The sequence below is a fragment of the Pelodiscus sinensis genome, chromosome 3, assembly GCF_049634645.1.
Source record: "Pelodiscus sinensis isolate JC-2024 chromosome 3, ASM4963464v1, whole genome shotgun sequence".
Taxonomy (NCBI): Eukaryota; Metazoa; Chordata; order Testudines; family Trionychidae; genus Pelodiscus; species Pelodiscus sinensis.
In genome coordinates this window covers 23194811-23215687 of record NC_134713.1, presented here as the reverse complement: position 1 = coordinate 23215687, position 20877 = coordinate 23194811, and the positions used below count along the sequence as shown (strand labels likewise).

Genomic DNA, 20877 nt, shown 5'->3' with positions numbered 1-20877 from the left:
GAGAAATAAAACTTTTGAAGTATTTACTAATCTAAGAAGGAATTATTCTTTCATGACTCCATTCCAAATGAGGTCATTCCAGTAATTCCAATACAAAATGTAAAAGGGGCACACATAATATTCTAATTTGAACAAGAACAGGTCAAAATCTATTAACATAATTTCTAAAAATTTTGATAATTTGCAGATTTTAATACATTAAAATGTCCTCCAAAGGTCATCAAACCATGGCTCTGGTGAAAAACCTTGCTCTGACACTTACAGGGATGTTTATTAAAAAAAGGGAGCAATTATATCTAGAATATACTAAGGTGATGATTAACAGTCAACATTGATTTGTCAAGAACATATTACATTATACTAACTCTGTAAGTTTCTTTGACAGGGCAGCATGCCTCGTGAATCGGGGGAAGCAGTAAATGAGGTATAACTTGAGTTTGCTAAAGCTTTTGATACTGTCTTACAAGACAGTCTCTCAAACAAAAGGGAAATCTAGACTAAATCAGCTACCCTGAAACAGTGAGTCAGGACCCCAAAATGGGTCAGGACCACAAATTTGTTAGGCTTGCTGGGAACTGGGGCCAAAGCTTAAACCTGAGTCATACCACCTGGGGCCAAAACTCCAGGGCTTCAGTACTGGATAGTGGGGCTTGGGTACAGGTTCCCACCTGAGGCTGAAGTCTTTGAGCTTTACCTCCACCCTGAGGTGGCAGGGCTTAGGAAGGCTCAGGATTTGGTCTCCCTTTATGAGGTTGTATAGAAATGTTTATTGTTCGCAGGGGGTCACAGTACAGTAAAGTTTGAAGAACTCTGGTCTAGATGGATTTACTATTTTGGTAGGTCCCTCTCTCCCCAATTCAGATTGCCTTGGTGCTGGAGTGGAATAGCTAGTTGGGCTGAAAGAGGCATTAGGTGAGTTTGGGGGACATATTAAAAGGAGGGAGGGGGGTGGATGGAGATGAAAGAGGCTGCTTGGTGAGGGGATGAGTCAAGAAGAGGCTGTAGGTGGTTTTGGTGGTGAGGAGGGAAATGGGGCAGCTACTAAGCTTGGGGACACAAGGCACAAATACCATGTGTGGATGGCACTGGCATGAGCAAGTGATACTTACTTGCGGTACAGGCGGCTGCTGACCGTGTCTCAGATCTAGAGGCATTTGTATGGCCTGGACTGAGCCAGTACTAGTGGCTACCCTGGAGGCAAAGGTGCAAGGGACCAGCACGTTGCCTTAACTAGTGCTGTCAGTCCAGCACTCTGCTCTCTGCAGTGATGGTGCTGGCAGCAGGCATGCGTTCATACCCTACAAAGGTACATTGGATTGGGATGGGCTCACTTTGTCAGACACACTCACTAATGCAACGTCTCCCCCTGCCTGGTTGACAAAATGATATGCACCATGTTACAGCGAGGCTGTGGGTGCCCTTGAATAGCAGTGGTCAAGAACATTCTCCCATAGCCATGGCACTGTATCACACTCAAGTGGTGAATGACACACAACATTATCTTCCCAGTTTTTAAATTGCAAACTTCGTAGAATTAAGCTTGATTTCATAATTCTGCAATTAGACGGAAAAATCAGGAATATTATGGAAAGTTTTTGGAGGAGGATTGCCACCTCTGCCTTTCCCAACCAAAAGGCTACATCATTAGCTCCCACTGCCTTATGAGGGGCAAACCGGCAAAGTGCTCTGAGGCGGGGGGACAGGGAGGGAGTGTTCTCAAACATCTCATCTTTCTGAGCAACTTGCTGCTCTGTCCTCAAGCAGGGAGCTGCTGCTGAGCTGAGGGAGAAGTGCCCCTCCCCAGGCCAGGCAGCTCCTTGCAAGGCAGCCCAAAGCCCCTGGGTGGGGCTTATTAAGCAGCTGTGGGGCCATGCTACTGTGCAGCTTAGAGGGAACCTTGGCTAATATGTAATTCAGAACAAAGTAGTGCATTTTGCTATTGTGAATAATTAAATCATTGATTGGCACAAAAACTACAGAAACGTTCATTTCAAATAGTGAAGATAACACATAGCAGCAGTGACAGAATTCATTAAAAAGTAGCTGAAGCATCATATAAAATTAAACTGGAAAAAACAATGCTTAAATATAATCTTAGGTCTTACAAATATATTTCCAGTATTTTCCTGGGTTAGTTATTCCTAAAATAATTTCCATAAAAGCTTTCCCTCTTTTCCCTCTGTTGGCCTCACCTGTCCTTCTACAAACACCCATGTGCATTGCAAAATGGTTTTAACATGCTTCTTACTCATCTGAGCATAGCTTGTATTAATGTTTCTGCAGTTTACTACGCAGTAATGGATTCTCCTCATGCACTTCTACCATAAATATTAGATGAAATTCTGGTCTTTTTGTAATCCTTTCATTTTGAAATATTTAAATTAGCTAACATTATGATGAGCAAAGAGACCATTAACTATTCCTCCATTCGGAGCTATTGATTATTTTAGTCTAACAAGTTTTCAGTGAGCACCAGTGTCTATTCCTAGCATGGGAGGAAGGGGATAAAAACAAGACATGAGTAGGAGACACACTGTACCACTTTATTACAGAACCTAAATCTGAAACGATCAAATTCTGTTATCTATTTATTCTTTCAGCTAGTTTTCAGTTCATTTGAAAACATTTATACCCAAGTTAATTTGAATTAATTTTTCAAATGAGATTGAGACATTGCCATTTACTTTATTAAATCCAACACATATCACATATACAATACTTTATTCCCTTCAACTGCAACAGAATTCTAAGGCTGTAGAAATAGCTTATCACTTTTCTTAATGCTTGAAAAGAAACAGTCATGGCATTTGCATAGTTTCTGAAGACTGGATCTTCTCTCTAATTAGTCTGGCATCAAACTTTTACCCTCTTAATATGGCACACAGTTAGGGTCACAATGGTCTATTCACACAGAATATAAAGAATTTGCTGTAGCATATTATCTCTACACAGATACAGATAAGTATTCATTGTGGCACTGTCATATGAGAAACTCTAAATAGAAGATAGGGGCGGGATAGTTTAATATTCCACAGTTAGGAAAATGGATGGTTGAGGTAGAATCATTCTATATAAGTATCAGTAACCAGATAATGAGTTGGGAAATCCTAGGTTTGAAAGATGCAAGTGCGCAATGCAAATAGTTTTCAACATCCAGTCGATTTCTTTGTTTTGTTTTTAATATGACTAAACTTGAAAAGCTTTTTTCACAGAGGTATGTTGATGAAAATGAAAGAATAATACGTAGTGCTTCTTCTCCAACTTTCGAATACATTGGGAAATATTTTATCCTAAATTCCTCCAAGCTTGCATTTTCAAAATTATCTTTCGCACTTGAATCATATTTTATTTTGAGTGCTTGTTCTTGCAATACTTCTGGCAATGAATCGACATCAACGTTGAAAGGATTGCGTAATTTATGAATGGGGTTGCCAGAAAAGTTGTTTGGAAAATAGCAGATGAATTCGTCAGCAAGGCAGTCTAGACGAAACACAATTTTGTTCTTCACATCCTCTTTACAAACTTCTTGGAAATCTTCATTTTCAGCGAGTGATGAAAATGTCAAGTTAGGCATCTGAGCTTGTGTTTGATATTTCCAAAGCTGGATTTTCTCCGTAAATGCTTTGATGGCATCATGGTGCGCTATAATGTTTGTAGTGTTGTTTCCTTGCAGCTTCAAACTGAGGTTATTCAAAGATTCAAAAATGTCCATGAGGTATGTCAGTGAAAGTTGAAACGTTTGGTCCATAAATGCATGATATAACTCTTCTTTCTTCTGTTGCTTGAGGAAAATTTACACTTAATCTTTCAGTTCAAATAATCTCGAAAGCATGTTACCTTTGGAAAGACATTATACCTACATGTGAAACAAAAGAGTTTTATAATTCGCTCCCAAATCCGTGCAAAGAGCATAAAAAAGTCTCGTATTTAAAGCACTGTTCTTCACAAAACTGACAACTTGGATAGCCAAATTCAATGAGTCACGTAGGTCATCTGGAAGGGTTTTAGTAGCCAACGCTTGTCTGTGTATGACCCAGTGAGTTGTGGTTACAGCTGGATTTTTTTCTTTCACCAACATCACAAATTCAGAGCAAGAGTCAAGAATTGCTGGAGCACCATCTGTGCATACATCAACCAGTTTTTCCCCATGAAACTCTATTTTCTTCAAAAAAGTCAGAAATGCTTTTCATAATATAGAAGCCTTTGATGTGGTCATCAATTCCTTCAAAAAAAGCAGTTCTTTCACAGTTCCACTGTTAAGGAATTGAACGCAGACAAACAACTGACAACATTGTGCTACATCAGTGGTATCGTCACACTGAATTGCGAAAAAAGGAGAAGCCAACACTGTCAACACAACTTGAAGTTTAAGCTTTTTCGCCAGCTCATCGATGTGACATTTCACGGAACTGTCAGAAAGCAGAATTTCCGTTTTTTCTTGCTTTCAACACCAAGCATAGTATCAGCTGCTTTCAACAAGCAAGGCTTCACAATAATTTCTCTGATTATGTGCGCTTTCTTGGCTTTAGCGATGAGCAATGACAGTTCATAAGATACTTCTACCGCTTTGGCCAATGCTTGATGAAAAGTTCCAGTAGTGTCCAGCTTCATGTGTTTCAAATTTTGAAGTTTAGCAGCAAAAACTCTTGGTTACTCTATCAAAGCGCTGTGGTTCTTCGCCAAATGTTGCTCAAGACAACTAGGTCTCAAGGTGTCATTGCTAAGAACTGTGTGGCATACTACGAATTGAAGATGATCAATCCCGTTTTTTTCCATGATGGTGAAGCCATCTACCTGGAAGAGGTAGAGGAGAAGCTTCTGGCTCAGGGAGAGGGCTCCAGGCTGGAGAGTGTTGGGATCAGGTGGAGTGTTGGGGTGCTGAGCATACCACAGGCTTGTGGATGTGAGGGTGCAGGAGTTCAGGTTGGGGTGTATGAGGGGCTCAGGGCAGGAGGGTGGGGAGTATGATGGGCTCAGGACACAGATTTGCAGGGTGTGGATTGTGCAGTAATGTTGTGGCAGAAGACTGGGGATGTGAGACACTCAGGACGGCGTCATTTCCAGTGTCAGTGCTGGGTTGTTTTTTTTTAAAGAACTAAGAATCTATATCTATGCTATAATGTACAACTATGTACAGCAAAAGGGACTGCAGGAATAAACTGGGTACGAGCGTGAGATAAGCTCTGAGGTATTTAAAAAAAACTTTTTAAACTAGGAGGAATACTCAAGGGAAGTAAAAACAAGGAAGAATGACAACTTTCAACAAGGGAGATCTCACAATAAGGAGGGAAATTGAAGAGACAAAGTTCACTCCGTCTGTAGCCTGAGGCGATCAAGAGGAACTGACGGCGACCGAACCGCACAATTACTCAAAACAGCCAACGCCGCGAGATGCCACTGTACATGCACAGTCCAGTCGAGTACTGCTACTGCAAACATCTCCATTCTGTGGCACTGGGGCAAGCCCAGCATCTACAGTGGAGCACCTACAGGGACATCAGTCTAAGAAGAACCTGGCTTTCTGATCTATGGGAGAAAGGGGTAAGCTGGGTCACCAAGAATTAAAACAGGCACTTCCATCTCTCGGATTCTGATTTTTCTATCTGGAAAAAAGTTCCAGTGTGCACCTTTCAGAAGGGGCAGGAGTTCCTAAAGATGTGCGCATCTTTCCTGACCATTCCATGTTGATGTCAGTGAAACAGCCTATGTGATCCATTAGCACCTGCAGCACCATACAGACATACCCCTTGTGTTTATGTAAGTATTTAATTGGCAAGGCAGTTGGGGGCCAACATGGGGATGTGTGTTCCATCTATTGCTCAATTATAGTTTGGTAAGCCCATCGTGGCAAACCTATCCATTATGGTGTGAGTGGGCAAGATGCGGCTAGCGAGCCAGATCCGGCCTGCCATACTGCCACATCCACCCCGTAGCTGCCAACACCTGTACCCTTATTAAAGGGCAGCTGCAGGCATTTTAAACAGCAGGCTGCTAATTGCTATGCAGTCTGGGCAGGAGCTTTGTGTGCTGTCACCGCCCCCAAGCAAAACCCCCCAGCTTCCACTGGCCAGTTCCTGGCTAATAGGAGATGAGAAATTTTGCTGATGGCAGGGGCAGTGAATGAAGCCACCTCCCTTCCACCTTCCCTCTGCTGGAGCAGAGCCACATGGAACAGCACGCCCAGCAGATAGGCATGCAGTCTGTCTCAGGTTCATGCAGAGCTGCTGGCTGGGAGCTGCCTGGGTAAGTGCCTTTCAGCTAGAGCCTGCCTCTGGCACCTCATCCTTCCCCCCACCCCCAACTACCTGCCGCAGGCTTTCACCAAAATCCTCTGTATCCCCTCTCCCCACCTCCTCAAGGACACAACTGCCTCCCAGACCCTGAACCCCCTCATGTACCCTTCTCCCAGACTAGAATCCTTTCCTGCACACATACCCTTCCCTGACCCCCAACCCATTCCCCTGCCCCACATCACACCCAACCCTCTGCGCCCCTTTTCCCCTTCTCCCAGGTAACTCCCTCCCAGACCCTGCACACTCCCTCCTACAGCCCTGCTCCACACTCATAACCTCCTGGACCTTGCACCCCAATCTCCTGCCCCAGATCATACCCCCCCTTCACCAACTCTTTCAGATCTCACACACCCCTCTCACAGCCCAGTCCTATATCTCAAGCTCCCTTATACACTTCCTTACAAGACCCTGCATTCCCTGCAGAGAAGTGCAGCCCTTGACCACTTACCAAAATCTTGGAGTGGCCCCCCATTAAAAATTATTGTCCACATGTCCCAGAGTCACAACGCTCTGTAGCAGAATGGTATTGATCACCTTGGCTACATGTATGACACAGTTCCCACTGTAGATTTCCCTACTCCGAACTGATTCCCCACTGAAGAGTAGCTGTTTGGAGTTGCAAGCTTCCAGAGGGCTATTGCCACATGCTTCTCCTGGGTCAGAGCAGGTCTCATTCAGGTATTCTGGCACCTCAGGGCAGGGGAAAGCCATTTGCAAAGTTCAAAGAAAGTGGCCTTGCACATTTGGAAGTTTTGCAGCCACTGCTCATCGGCCCATATCTGCATCACAATGCAGTCCTACCACTCTGTGCTTATCTCATGACACCAGAACTGGTGTTCCACTGTGTCCACAGGACTGACTGGTGGCTGCACCTGCATCAGTGCCAGGCCTTGCATGAGCAGCAACTCCACTGTAAGCCGAGATTCATCTTCGTCTTCCTGGTTGAGTGACATATGTACACTCGCGAAGTAGTGTGCCACTAGGTGCACCACAGCACTCATCAGCATCACTATGGCTTGCTGCAAACCAGAATCCATGCTTGTGTTGCTATAGCATCTGTGCAGGAAACCAGAGCACAAAAAGGCATGAACACACTACTTCCCATCGATCTCACACAAGGAGAGAGGGACATACTGATTACATGAGTCCATAACCACCCACTGCAGAGTTTAGTCCAAGCAGGCACTGGGAGCATAGCTTAGAATGCAAAGCTACCCTCAGTACATCACTCTGAGTAGGCTCTCTAATGTGGAGACAGTACTTTGGACTATATTCGATTCTTCCAGTAGTCAGAATACTATTCTTTAACTTTGCTAAATCAGATGCCAAGAAATTTACCATAAAAGGTTCGACCTTAGCTTGTAGGGTAGACGTGGTCTAAGTGAAGTACTGGCCAAAGCACAGCAATCATCAAACAGAAATTGGGACTGTAAAAATCCAGCTGCTATTAGTACCATCTCTTTTTTGGCTAGAATATTACTTTCTCTGTTTATTTTTCTGTAGTCTAGTTTTGCTCTTTAGATGCAAGGTTTTCTTAAATGAAGAACACTTGCATAGTGATGCATTTTCCTGAAGTTAATATTCTGCACAGTGTTTATTCTTTGTTGTAAAAGTTTAAGGGAGTGCCCTCTGGAAACAATGCATTACAGAAGTGCAAATATTTATTTTGCCTTTTAAAATATCAGTTCAAGCAGTATCCTTCATTATGCAATAAGGACAGCAGAAGCAATATAAGCCAAGAGATGAGTTTTTTTTAACCTACTGGTTAAAAAAAAAAACCCTTACAATGGTCCACTCTGGGTAAGGTTTTTACTCTGTGGAGAAACCTACCGTATTTTCCGGCGTATAAGGCGACTGGGCGTATATGGTGACCCCCTAATTTTCTAGTTGAAACATAGGTTTTCGCCTATACTCGCCGTAGAAGACTACCCCCCCTTAAGAGGCCAACCGGCAGCGCCCCAGCTGCTCTGCCCCAGGGTCCACAACAAAAGCCTGGTCTGCTGGGGGAGGGGGGGCACACTAGCTGCGCGCCCCCCCCCCAAGCAGACCAGGGACACGGGGAGCAAAGCCGCAGCGGCAGCGGGGTGCCACGCCTCTGAGGCTTTGCTCTGGCAAAGCCTCAGAGGCGCGGGACCCCGCTGCTGCTGCGGCTTTGCTCCCGGTGCCCCTGGTCTGCTGGGGACCATCTCCAGCAGACCAGGGACACCGGGAGCAAAGCCGCAGCCGCGGCGGAGTCCCGCGCCTCCCCGGCTTTGCTCCCGGTGTCCCTGGTCTGCTGGGGACCGTCTCCAGTGGACCAGGGACACCGGGAGCAAAGCCTCTGAGGACGCCGGCCACGGGACAGCCGCAGCGCGTCTGGGCTGTCCCGCTGCCGGCTTCCCCCGAGACTTTGCAAAGCCGCGGAGGGGCTCGGTCAGCGGGGCCTCTCTGCGGCTTTGCTCCGCGTTTTCCTAGTCTGCAGACCAGGGAGACGCGGAGCAGCTTTTCTCGCCCCGGAGTACACGGGTGGCGGGACCGCGAGGTCCTGCAGTCCATGTCCTCCGGGGCGAGAAAAGCCCCGTTCGTACCTGCAAGTTGGGGATTGCCTGTATGTTTATACCCGGCGTATAAGACGACCCCTGATATTTGGGGGATGTTTTTTAGTATAAAAAGTCGTCTTATACGCCGGAAAATACGGTAAAAGGGGTGTAATATGCATAGTGGATGAACTGTTCACAACTTCTAACACCGGAACTGAGGCTCTTTCAATTCATTTTGTTGCCAGTACCAGGATGTAGAGGAAGCACACAAGCACTTCCCTTTGGAATTCACTCAGCAATGACAAAGTGGCTTTTTTGGAGGGTGGGGAGAATGTATACATCATCCTCTGTGGCTTTCTGAAAATTATCTTTCTTTTAAATGTTGAGACTCATCTATTTTAATATCAGCCACCACTATATATTTTAGCAAGTAGCTCTTTAGATTTGCTTGTCTGTCTCAGTCTTATGAACATCTTCAAAGGTGGACAACTCTTGTTCTATATCTTCCTGCTGCAGTGAGGAGGCAATAGTGTGGTAATTGTAAGAGTATCTAAACACCTGATTTTGTTGTTTATATTCAGGTCTCCATTGCTTTAATGATTTCAACCCTGCAAACAACTTTATGTGAAGAAAAAATACTATTCTTTCCCATAAGTCGACAACAAGTGACAGTACATTCAATCATCTCTGAGTAGAGATTAAGGAACCTTACGATTTATCCATGAAATAAATGGATTGGAGGCCTCATAAGGTAACTGAGGTCCCAGGTCAGAGTCGGTTTTCTAATTTGCAGACAGAGGTTCCACAAATATTTAATAAAACTAGATAATACTGGATGAGCAAATATGGAGAATCATTCTAAAGAGGATGAGAGGCTGACACTGTAGCTAAATGGAGCTTAGTCAACTAATGGATAACCCTGATTCTGTAGATACAGAAGATAACACCAAATGAGGTAGGTGGCATCATCAGCAACAATAGAAGGGTTGCTTCTATTTCTGCAGAAAGTAGTGTAGATTCATTTCTTTGTACTATTCAGTCATACTATTGTACTTCAGGAGAACAGGAGGACTCTAACCCTGTGAAACAAGTCCTGTGAGGAGTCATGTCCTGAGGTAAAGAACACATAGGCTGGAATGAACCACATAATCTGCATCTCATTATAGCTGAGAAACGGTTGGGGAGCTTGAACAACAGTTGGAGAGAACGGTGAAGCAGATAAGGGTGCCACGCTTGTCTTAGTCATGTACATGCTAGCAGGATAATTTTGGTTGTGTCACAATGGGCTTGAGCAGTTAGTTGTGGAGGGATGGGAAAACTAGGATCACTTCTTATCTGAGATAAGCAACCAATATTGCCAGTTTTATGAATCATCCTTGGGGTCATGGAAAGGCCAAAAGAAAGCAGTCATTGAAAATGATTCTGATCCATAGTGAAGCATAGGTCTTTGCTGTGCAATTGGTATGGCATTATTAGTAAATGGGCATCTTGCAGGCTGAGAGCCAAAAACCAAACGTCTTTTTGTCTAGTGAATGAATTATAGCTGCCAGAGTCACCATTCGAAAAACTTTTGAAACTTTATAAACAGTTAGGCTATGTCTACACAGCAGCATTATTTCGGAATAACTGATATTATTCTGAAATAACAAAGAGCACATCTACACTGCAAGCCGTTATTTCGAAATAATGTTGAGATGGAGGATTTCTCAACTCCTGTAACCCTCATTTTACGAGGAGTAAGGGAAGTTGAAGGAAGAGTGTTCTTCCTTTGACTTCCTGCTGTGCACACAACACCAAAAGCCAAAATAAGCTTTTTTGACATAAGCTACGCAATTGACATAGCTCAAGTTGTGTAGCTTAATTTGACTTTTACCATGCTGTGTAGACATGCCCTTAGTGGGCTAACTGGCACTCCTGTAAATCTAGTCTAGCTTTGTCTCAGGGATGAGGCAATGGAATAGGTCCTGTGGGTGGTTTGCCCTTGCACTTTCATAGCTGAAATATGTGGTACAAGTAAACAAAGTTTATATGCATAGGCGAATGGACAATTCTAACTGAAAATATCCAATCAGGAGCATGAGAGGAAAACAAGCACATGAAATGGGAGAATTCACTTCTTAAAGAAAAAGAGAGTGTTTTATAATTATATTAAGAGTTTTTTGGACTGCAGATAATGAAAGTAACTTAATAAGAATAATGTATATCATATAATGATGTGCATTAGAATAAATGTATTCTGATTATGAGACTGTATTTACAGTGTACAAATTAATAAAATCAGTTAATAGTTGTAGGCAAGAGCCCACCATATTTAACAGACTCCAAACTACCATGTAATACATCTGTAAACAGTGTTCTGCTATTCTTTAGTAATATTTCAAACTAGCATTGTTATTTTTTAAAAAACAAAGTTGCTCCAAGTGAAATGTGATTTATAACTAATGTTCCTTTATTTGTCCTAACAAGACAGATGGGAAATGAGTATCAGCCACAAAACACCAATTTCTCCTATCTTGAAAGTCTGAAATAATAAACATTGACAGTTTACATTTTCAGTTGTGAGGATTTCAATTTTATTTAGCCTCTATTATTATCTTTATATATTATCTCTCTCAGCACTTGAGCTAAATTAGAAATTACTCTGCTGAACGAGTGGCATTCAAATTGTAAATTAAAAATGTGAAAATTAAAAGTAACTGTTGGAACACTTCAGAAAAGTCAGGCAAGCTCACATCTCAGTTTTTATGACCTTTTAGAAGCAGAAGCTTTATGCTTTGCTGTCTTAATAGATGAAGGAGGTAAACAAGTGTGTTTAAATGAACCTGAGTAATCTTTTTTATAGTTATATTGATCTTCACACTTGATTAGTGTTTAAATGCCACAATGTTAGCAGGGTATACAAATTGAGAGATGCAACAGCTCCTTTCAAAACTAAAGAAAAGAAACCAGTTCAATTTAGCACTGAATAGGGTGTATTTTTACAGTCTGTAATACAACCATTTTTTGCTCCAAATTTAATTCAAAATAATATCTGGACTAATAATGAAAATTTCACTCTCAAATGAATTTAAAAAAAAGAGAAACCCCAAAGCAGGTTAGACATGGAGAGTGTTCTTATGGAGATTAAATCTGAAGCATAACCACACAGTGAACCAGTGCACCCGTAACAGTGCTATTATCTGTGAAACAATGGGAAAGTGGGTAAGGCTTCTTTTTACCAGAACCCTTACTGCAACTAAGGACTCAAGTGATGTGGCATTGACATTAAAAAATGAAAGAAAGTATGGGAAAGTGGACCATTTCTACAGCTCCACATACAACAGATCAACCATAATAGGAGGCCAATTTCTGTTACAGGCAGTCCCCGGGTTACGTACAAGATAGGGACTGTAGGTTTGTTCTTAAGTTGAATCTGTATGTAAGTCGGAACTGGTGTTCAGATTCAGCCGCTGCTGAAACTGACTGCCAGTTCTGACTTACATACAGAATCAACTTAAGAACCCCAGGCATCCCCAAGTCAGCTGCTGCTGAAACTGATCAGCAGCTGATTACAGAAAGCAGGCCAACTCTGCATCGGGCTTCCTGTAGTCAGCGCTGGTCAGTTTCAGCAGCAGCTGACTTGGGGACGCCTAGGGCAGAGCAGCTGGGGTACTGCTGGGTTGCTCCAGTAGCGCCGCTCTTCGGCGCTACTGGACCAAACCAGTAGCACCCCATCTGCTCTGCTCCAGGCGTCCTGATTCAGCCGCTGCTGAAACTGACCAGCAACGGCTGAATCAGGACACCTGGGGCAGAGCAGCTGGGATGCTGCCTGGTTGGTCCAGTAGCACCCAGAGCAGCACTGCGGGACCAACCGGCAGCGCCCCAGCTGCTCTGCCACAGGCATCTGGAGAAAAGCCTAGTCTGCTGGGGGGGGCGTACTAGCTGCGCCCCCCCCCCCCCCCCCAGCAGACCAGGAAGACGCGGGTGGCGGACCGAGACGCACCGCGGTCCCGCCACCTGGGTCCTCCGCGGCTTTGCTCCTAGTTTCCCTGGTCTGCCAGGGAGACGGGGAACAAAGCCTCTGAGGACGCCCGCAGCGGGACAGCCGCGGGGCGTCTGGGCTGACCCGCTGCCGGCTTCCCCGAGGCTTTGCAAAGCCGCGCGGGGGGGGGGGGGGGTCGGGCAGCAAGGCAGCCCAGGCACGCCTGGGCTGCCTCGCCACCCGAGCCCCCCCGCGGCTTTGCAAAGCCCCGGGGAAGCCGGCAGCGGAGGAGCCCCATAAGTCGGATCCGCGTAAGTCGGGGACTGCCTGTATTTAAATTTAAAAACAAGATAATTCTGCCATCTATCTGGAATCAAATAACTGTGTGCATGCAGGGGACAGGCTGGGGGTGGGTGGGTTGCTAAACAAAATTAAATGAAGGCAACATAAGCTAAACTAGAAAAAGGCATTCACTCTCGAGGAAATGTGGCCACATGGGGAGCTGTGCTGGTATAATTACTGTGATATATTATACTGGTGATTTCTTCAAGTAACTAAGGTCTAATAGAGCTGGTATTTATGGGACTGTAACTTAAAATTCCATTGTGTCCTAAGGGTGGATTGGCTGACTCTCAAACCCCAGAATTAAGTACCACAGATAAGCCAAGATATGTCATGCAGTCAATCACCATTCTCTTGATCTTAAATTCTCTATGGAGCCCCTGATAAACAAGGAGTGAAAACCAAGAAATGCATGGAGAGTCTGTTTTCTTAACATTCAGGATTCAGGTTATACCATTCTCTCTTTTGTATTGTGTATTCCTAAACTGAAGTGTGGTGATGTACTATGAATTAAAGCACTCAATCCTTCTACAAGTCAAGTCTATAAGGATTTTGCTACTGTCTTGGAGCAGTAGGTGTATATCTCAGTGTTGTAACCAGATTCTCTGGTAGTATCATTTAACATTTTACTTCCTTCTGAAAAATCACTGTGTTTTGCCGTTTCCTATACTATGAACTCAAAGAGACTACACGAAACAAAGCTGGAGAGCTTTTAACACTTTTCCGCACACAAAATATTCACATTATCACATAAAGTATAGCAAGGATGAATTTCAAAGTGTCATTTTTGATATCTCTAATTTTTTTGAGTTTCTAAATTAAAAGCATAAATGTATACAAGCAGTCCCCGGGTTACGTACAAGATAGGGACTGTAGGTTTGTTCTTAAGTTGAATCTGTATGTAAGTCGGAACTGGCGTCCAGATTCAGCCGCTGCTGAAACTGACCGCCAGTTCCGACTTACATACAGATTCAACTTAAGAACCCCAGGCGTCCCCAAGTCAGCTACTGCTGAAACTGATCAGCGGCTGATTCCAGGAAGCCCAGGGCAGAGCAACTCTGCCTCGGGCTTCCTGTAGTCAGTGCTGGTCAGTTTCAGCAGCAGCTGACTTGGGGACGCCTGGGGCAGAGCAGCTAGGGTGCTGCTGGGTTGCTCCAGTAGCGCCGCTCCTCGGCGCTACTGGACCAACCCAGTAGCACCCCAGCTGCTCTGCCCCAGGCGTCCTGATTCAGCCGCTGCTGAAACTGACCAGGCGAAAAGCTGTGGGGGGGGGGGGGGGGGGGTACTAGCTGCGCCCCCCCCCCCCCCCCCCGCCAGCAGACCAGGGAGACGCGGGCGGCGGAACGAGACGCACCGCAGTCCCGCCGCCCGGGTCCTCCGCGGCTTTGCTCCCAGTCTCCCTGGTCTGCTGGAGACCAGCAGACCAGGCAGACGGGGAGCAAAGCCTCTGAGGACGCCGGCAGTGGGACAGCCGCGGCGCGTCTGGGCTGTCCCGCTGCCAGCGGGCTCCGGGGCTTTCTCTGTCCCACTGCCGGCGTCCTCAGAGGCTTTGCTCCCCGTCTCCCTGGTCTGCTGGTCTCCAGCAGACCAGCAGACCAGGGAGACGGGGAGCAAACCCCGTTCGTAACTGCGGATCCGACATAAGTCGGATCCGCGTAACTCGGGGACTGCCTGTATAATTGTCATATCTCTATAGAAATCTGTTCAGCTTAGTTTATTTTACATATTATCTATTACTTACCCAAGAAACCAGGTAGGTTTATAACTAGGAAAGAAACACTGGCACATTTTTAGTTACTCTTCCACACGTTCCTAAGTTTAATTAATTAATACAAAAATTTTTAAAAACCCATATTACTGAATTGTTCGAAATCATCTGAGAAAAATAGGATCATGCAGTTTTTAAAGCATGTACTATACAATTGTTTTGGTCTGTCTAGTTATTGTAATATACCCTATGTCATGGATATTAAGCATGTGTTAAAATGGCTTATATGTCAAAGATGCGTATGTGCTACAGTAAAAATGCTAACAAAAACATGTATTTGGTTGTGCCCGGACAATGGGATGTGGCTGGAATTTGATTGTTTCTCATAAAATGGAAAGGAAGGGGGTCTGGCAGGAGGGACAGCTGTACTTCAGTATGACCAGAGGGGGGCAGCAAGGGGCCAGAGATGGGGACTGGGACAAATATAACCTCATTGGGCCAGCAGAGGCAGGGATGGAGAAAGGGATCGCTATCTATATATAGTTCATAAGTTTGTCTGTCTGTCTGTGGGTACGTCTAGGCTACATACCTCTGGCAACAGAGGCATGTAGATTAGACTACCAGGCATAGGAAAATGAAGCGGCGATTTAAATAATCGCCGCTTCATTTAAATTTACATGGCTGCTGCGCTGAGCTGATCAGCTGTTTGTCGGCTCAGCGCGGTAGTCTGGACGCGCGGGGGTTGACATCAAAAGCATTTGTTGACCTCCCAGGTATGCCTCCATGCATGATCCAACCTGCCCTTACATTGAGTTGCTTAACAATGGTGTTTAAGTATGGGTAGGTCCACAATGCAGCAGGGAGGTGTGGTTCCTCGAGCTGGTAGACAGACATGTGCTAGCTCTAATCCAACCATCACCAACAATAACTTCTCATTTAACTTTGCAGTTTTTTTTTTTCAAAAATGCTACTTTAAGCAAAACGTTGTTAAGCAAATCCAATTTATTCCTCAGAATGAATGTAAATGGAGGTGAGGGGAAACAGGTTCCAGGGATTTTTTTTCAGGGTAGCATAAACTTACAATATAAGTTTTAAACAATGTTAAACAATTTAATATTATACAAAGCAACAATGATTAATAAGCTTCGGTGAGGTGATGAAATCAGAGGGTAGAATATTTCCCAGGGAATGTCTTGCTACTGAATGATGAAGTTGCACTCAGCTGAGGCTTCAAGGATTACATATTGTGAATGGAGCCTCACACTCTGGGAGGAGCATGGACTGAGGAAACACAATAGGCACATGACAGTGGCTGCAAACACCTCCCTGCAGAAACTGAACATGATGACAAACCCACACTATGGCACTTGATTGTACCATAAACTCCTCCAGACAGTGCAAACACAACTGCACAGTGCCATCGGGTATGTGTATGTATGTGACAGACACACACACAATGTAGGTATGTTTGAGAGAAGCAGACAGATGTGTACTCCCTCTAAGTATGCTAGCCCCACTTTCCGGTGACTGCCCTCGTAAGTAGTCCAGGCACAGGACTAGGATCTGAGTCTGTGATATCCTGCTTTGTGGAGATGGGGTATGCAGTGCGGGGCTTGATCAGTGGAGAGGGAGGGACATCAGCACACCCTCCCCCTCTCTTCACAGCAAGCAGGGGGCTCCCAGGAGAGCTTCAATGCAGAGTGGGGAGAAGAAGCTGAACTGCAGCTGCTCAGCCACATACCAAACAGGGAACATAGGGGAGATTCCAGACCACCCTGGTTCCATGCCCCCCACAAGGAGACTCATTTCCCATGAAAACCTGCAAGTTGTGGAGAAAGCAGGCCACCAAACAACATTATAAGGCAGCACTGCAGAATTTTAAATCAGCATGTGCTCTAATATAGACAAGCAACATATCAACAAAATAACATTAACTGGGAAAAGTTAAGTGAGAAGTTACTGTACAAATAGCAGTGTGATTGTGGTGACATAGGCTGCACCTAGGGCTAGGCATTCAAATACACTCCTGCCTGGCCCCCACAGTATGTACTGGGGCAGCTAGCCCAAGCTACAGTCTGTGATACCATGGCCACACCTCTAGTTTTAGGCATTAGCTCAAACTGAACTAACAAGTTTATGTTCAGCTCTGCTACAAATCACAACTCTCAGCTGCTGTGTGCACACATGCTAATGCAGGGTGGGCAAGACAGCCTCTGTGGGCTGGATCTGGCCCGACAAGCCAGTGGATCCAGCCCATGGCCTTCCGGCCACTCCCCCACCCCCAGGCCAATTGAGACCTGGGGACAGGTGTGCACACGAAGACTCCTACTCTTCCAGGTGTACGCTGCACGATAGGGAACCGCTGGCTGTTTTAAAACAGCCAGCGGTTCTCTCTAGCCACTGCGGGTCCCTGGCAAGGTAGGGGCAGAGGGCGTGGGACTTTGCGCACTCTCCCCACCCCAAGGCCCTGATTGGACTGGAAGAGGGGGAATGCACAAAGTCTCTTCCCGCTGCAGTGCCTACAGGGAACCAAGCAGCTGTTTTAAAACAGCTGGCGATTCTCATTGGGTTGGGGAACAAAGTCTTCATGTGCTCTCCCACCCCCAAGCCTATCAGGGTCTGTGGGCGGGGGAGCACGAGATGACTCCTGGACCTGCCCTTTCTGCCCAAGACCGCACCCTTTCCGAGGCAGCCCCTTCAGAAATTAATGAAGTGGCCTCCTCTTAAAAATTATTGCCCACCCCGGCCCTAATGTATATATAGGGAGGAGGGAGGATTACTGCCTGTTTCCATGCACAGTTTACTTTAGATAAGCAATTTGTAAAAGCCCTGGCTCAGCACATCTTTCCATGATTAATTGCCTCAGCTAAATGAAATTATGAGGACCAATGAAAGGATGTGAAATTCCCTTACCACAAAGTCAGTCAAAAGCACCAGCAAACTAAGTTATAAAAGCTCACAAATGCGTATCCGACTTAAGTTTATTTTAGGTTTTAACTCTGCAAGGCCACTTATTTCTGGTTTGGTATACTACATTTTTCTCTGTGAAATGGACATCTTAATGTCATGTTTCACTCCAGAGTAAATATTAAGGATGAATTACTATGAAAGTGCTGACATCAATATAAGAGTAGCAATGCTAAGAGAACCAATACAATGACAAACAACTTAGGCAGGACACTAAAGCATTAGAAGTTTGAACAATGATTCAGTTTACATGCCTTACTTTCCCACTGCTTCTTGCCTGCTGCTTTTGATTATGGCTTAGTCAAAAATATGTACAGTAGTAGCAAGTGCTGTACAGCAAACAGATGAGGATCAATTTGTAAACCTTTATTTTTTCCTAGGCTAGAGTTCTCAATGAGGAACTCGATGGGTGGGATAGCTTTCTTTAATGTAACTAATACGTTACAATAGGGGATGAAGTTCCAGGACTTAGAATGTAGGCATTCTTGGTGGCAGCCCTAGGGTTTGGAATTCACTAATAGTGAAGGGGTTTCAGGTCAGAATTTGGTTGGGGGAGGGAGGGGCGGTGCACACCATGATTTGGGGCGGAGGAAGACAGTGAGAGAATGGTGAGAACAGACAGAGGAGAGCAACTTTAGCAGTGTTACTGAGCATGCTCAGTACAAGCCAAGCAGTAAATTGGGGGTGGGGACCAATTCCTTTCACCCTCCCCCTGACATCACCTCCTTCTAGGGCTAAGGTACTGGAAAACTTGAGCTTTTAGGAGGTAAGTTAGATACAGTACTCTTGTCAGATATTTGCTAATTCCTATAGTAAAAAAAAAGAATGAAATAAATATTAGACCCACTCAGCTCTAATATTAACATATTCTGACATCTTGTGGCAAGTCACTTAAGGGATACTGGCTAGCCTTAAAATATTTATATGCTTGTTACTAACTTTGTGGGCAAGGGGAGAGAGAGAGAGAGACAGACAGACTGTCAGGACTCTGGCTCTCAGTTCTATAAGTGGAATGGGGTCTAGTGGGCTATAGCAGGTGGCAGATACATCTGGGCTCTATATAAGATCAGAATGGTCATGTTGGGTCAGACCAATGGTCCATCTAGCCCAGTATCCTGTCTTCGAACAGTGGCCAATGCCAGGTGTTTCAGAAAACATGAACAGATGGATCAAATGAGACATCCCATTGCCTATTCCCAGTTTCTGGCAAACAGACACCATGCCTGCCCATTCGGGCTAGTAGCCATTGATGAATCTATCTTCTTTGGCCTTATTTTGTTTTTATTGGAACCCTGTTATAGTTTAGGCATTTCCACCATCTCCTGGCAAAGAGTTCCACAGGCTGACTGTGAAGAAACAATTTGTTTTGTTGGTTTTAACTCCGGTGCCTGTACATTTAATTGGGTGAGCTTCTTGTGTTAATTTTAGTGAAGGAATAAATAACGCTTCCTTAATCTTTTTTTCTATATCATTCATGATTTTCTAGACATCTAACATATTCCCCATCCTTTAGTCATTTCTTTTCCAAACTGAGAAGTCCTAGTCTTGTTAATCTCTCTTCATATGGAAGCTGTTCTTTACCCCTAATCATTTCTGTTGCCCCTTCTGTACCTTTTCCAAATCCAATACATCTTTTTTTAGTTGGGGTAACTAGATCTGCAAGCAGTATTCAAGATGTGAGCATACCACGACTTTATGTAGAGGCAATATGTATTTTTTTATTATCTATTCCTTTCACAATGATTCCCAATATTCTGTTAGCTTTTTAATTCTTAGACTGCCACTGCACACTGAGCAGATGTTTTCAGGCAACTATCCACAATGATCCCCAGATATCTTTGAGTGATAACAGCTATTTAGACCCCATTATTTTTGTATGTATAGTTGGGATTCGATTTTTCTATGTGCATTACTCTGCATTTATCAACACTAAATTCCATCTGCCCTTGTGCTTCCCAATCACTCAGTTTTGTGAGATCCATTTGTAACTCTTCGCAGTCAACTTTGGATTTAACTATTTTGAGTAATTTTTTAGTGTCAGCAAATTTTGCCACCTCACTGACTGTCCCTTTTTCAAGAACAGTTATAAATTTAACCGTACTGGTCCAAATGCAAATCCCAGCAGCACAACACTCATTCCTACTTTTTTCCTCCTGTCTTTTAAGTAGAGTACCTGGCAATGTTTTCATGATAATCTAAGGATCCTTCAATTATGTTAATGACCAAGCTTTTGTTATTCTTCATCATCTGCCTCCCTTTTTTATAACAAACTCCCTGTCCCAAAGGCAAAGCTGGAAGCAGCTCAAACTCTGTTGCATTTAAGAACTGCCTCTGGAGCCAGGGCATGTAGCTTTAAGCAAATCTCAAGTATGAAATCCAGGGTTTAAAACTTTGGGGGAGGGTACTGTCCTCCAGGTCCCCTAAATGGTGCCCTCTCCCAGTTGGATTCTGTCACTTTGACAGCAGGATGCAAAATGGACCATTTTGTTTGGATGATTTTCCAACCATTTAAAAATGTTGCAATAACCACTGGTGATTAGGCTCTTGGCTCTAGTCCTTTCAGTAAACATAGAATGGTAATTGCAAGGGGTTGTGGACTATAGTATGCTTTTTGTTTAAATTATGCAAAAGTACTACTAATGGGTGTCTTATAATGCATGAGAGAAATAAATCCATTGTGTACCCCCCTTTGCAGGAAAGTATCAAAAATCAAGACTGTGCACTTTGTCATTGCACTGTGACCAAAAATCTGACTGTTAGCAAAAGCATTCCTATGATCTAGTGTAACCCATTTACATAGCTATGATATTTGGCTTATATTTTTGTATTAAATAACATTAGCAGACATCACTTCATTATATTTGGTTGTAACACAAGAAATCCACAGGCCTGTATCCTGTATGATTAGGTAAAGCAAATTACCATGAGTGTTTGAAATCTTTGATGTAGATAAATGCCCTAGATTTTAGGGAATTGAATGTGTTTATCAAAGATTTTTGGGACCTGTTGGCAACCACAAGTTACATCACAAGAAAACAGAAGTAATGGTCAAAGCCAAAGGTAACAGGCTTCAAGAATGAGATAATT

General features: G+C 44.2%; 1 protein-coding gene across 5 annotated transcripts in view; it reads right to left on the bottom strand.

The window, feature by feature from the left end:
* NBAS (NBAS subunit of NRZ tethering complex) overlaps nucleotides 1-20877 on the bottom strand; it is a 338668-nt gene that overhangs the window by 57406 nt on the left and 260385 nt on the right. The window lies entirely within an intron of this gene.